Below are 2160 nucleotides of genomic sequence, written 5' to 3' on the forward strand. Positions count from 1 at the left end.
ACTTTGACATTTTCTTTATATGGAGGACTTGGGTACGTTTTTACAGATAATTCTATCCATATTTTTATGCCTCTCTGGAGCGGGGGCAGGTGTGCATAAAACCCATTTTTATTGAGGGCCACATCAGCCAGCTGTTGAATCCATGGATGGAGAATCCACGGATACAGAGGACCAACTATAATTTTTTACACAGTGTTCTGTTGTTTTCAGTTTTTACCCATTTTGGGTCCTAGATATTATTGAATCACAATTCCCATCACTTCTGATCCTCCAGAAGCAACCACATTCAGGTCAGTCTTTTTGCTTTCTCCTGACATGGCTCTGTCAGAGAGAATCTGTGCAAGAGAAGTCAGACCTGTGGGTCCAAGAACAGTTGGAACACCGAGTAAACTTCCCCTTCCATGTGCTAATCTTCTCTGTATCGTTCCAATTTTAGTATATGTGCTGCCTAAGCGAGCACAACTTCCCCTTCCATGTAAAAGATGGTTTGCTATGCTATTGTTCTTTTGTCTACGTGGCTCCTGGGCTGGAAAGAGAAGAGATCTTGAGACTGTGTCATGATAGCCAGCCAGCAAGACATTTTGGACTATTCAAAACCATGCAATTTATTTTTAGGGACTTTTGGTGGACAAAGGTAAGAAGAGAGGTGGAGAAATATGTGACAACCTGCCCCATATGCCAACAGACCAAGTCACAAGTGGGAAAGCCAACTGAGCTGTTACAACCATTACCTACTCCTACTCAGCAATGGGAGATAATTTCAGCTGACTTTATCACGGATTTACCTTATTCCAATGGATTTACAACTGTTTTAGTTGTGGTGCATTTATTCACCAAGATGGCTCATTTCATTCCTTGCTTTGGACTGCTTACTGCTAATGAAACTGCAAATTTGTTTTTGCAACATATATTTCGGATACATGGACTACCAAAGAGCCATGTCACAGACAGAGGGGCACAGTTTACCTCTCATTTCTGGAAGGCAGTCCAACGATTGTTGGGCATTGAAGCCCAGATATCTACAGTGCATCATCCACAGATGGATGGGCAAACCAAAAAGACAAATGCTCCTTTAGAACAGTATCTACAATGTTACGTAAACTATCAACAGGACAACTGGGCACCCTTGCTTTCATTGGTGTACTTTGCCTTTAACAATTCTGTACCAAGCTCTACCAAAGAAGCCCCTTTCTTCACAAACTATGGGTTTCACCCTTGATTCCAGCTGTGGTGGAGTCCGGGGAAGTTCCCACAGCAGAGGATTGGCTTCATGAATTGTCTGCAGTACGTGAGGTGCTACACGCTCAACTAGAGCAAGCCAAGCTGGATTACAAATGTGTTGCTGTTCGTCACTGGCAGGAGGGGCCAGAAATCAAAGTATGGGATCGAGTGTGGGTTGTCTACTAAACATTACCTTACAGAGGCCCTGCCGTGTTTTGGTAAAGACTCCAGTTCTAAGATTTTGCATGTTCCTTGGACTTATGGATAATTGCTGTCAAGTTTCTTCAAGTGCTTTGTTTTTTAAGGACTAAATTTTATATTGAGTCTTTGATCTTTCACCATTTTTTCTGAAGCCTTGTATTTATTCTTCAATAAACTGCTTTGCTTATAAACTGAGTTCTAGAGTGTGAGATTGGTTTAAAAGTGCCTTTCAGCCCTGTTGTGCGACACATAAGGCCTTTCCTGTAAGCCTCCTGATGCATAGAAATGATGTGCCAGGAGGTGGGAGGCCAGGAGTAACTTTTCAGGACTTTTTGGGGAGAGACAAAGTGACAATTCTGAAAGGGGGAGGGGGAGGGGATCTCTTAGGGAAGCAAGGGGCTAACCCTGGATCTATCCCATAATGGCTATTTACAATATGAAGGCTAACCTCTCCTAACTAAGGAGGAAAACAGAGGAGGGTTCTGTGTGGGCACAACATACATGATACATGAAAGAAAGGCAAAGAACCCATCCTTGCATTTTGGAAGAAGCCTGTAAATGTCCAATGGTAAATTCAGAAATGTTTTTACTTTTGCAAGGAAAAGGATCAAGGTTGTGCATATTTTTATTTTTGAATAAAAAGTATTTGAACATGTTGATTTCTCTTCTTTTTTGTATTGTAGGAACTTATCCCTATTCCATCCATATCATCTCTGTTCCCAGTACCAATTTTTCTAT

At 41.7% G+C, this 2160-nt stretch overlaps 1 pseudogene; it reads right to left on the reverse strand.

Moving 5' to 3' along the window:
• Positions 1-404: 404 nt before the first annotated feature.
• LOC132772433 (U6 spliceosomal RNA) lies at positions 405-460 on the reverse strand (annotated as a pseudogene).
• Between the last annotated feature and the right edge of the window lie 1700 nt (positions 461-2160).

The sequence above is a fragment of the Anolis sagrei genome, chromosome 3 (genome assembly GCF_037176765.1).
Source record: "Anolis sagrei isolate rAnoSag1 chromosome 3, rAnoSag1.mat, whole genome shotgun sequence".
Classification (NCBI taxonomy): Eukaryota; Metazoa; Chordata; class Lepidosauria; order Squamata; family Dactyloidae; genus Anolis; species Anolis sagrei.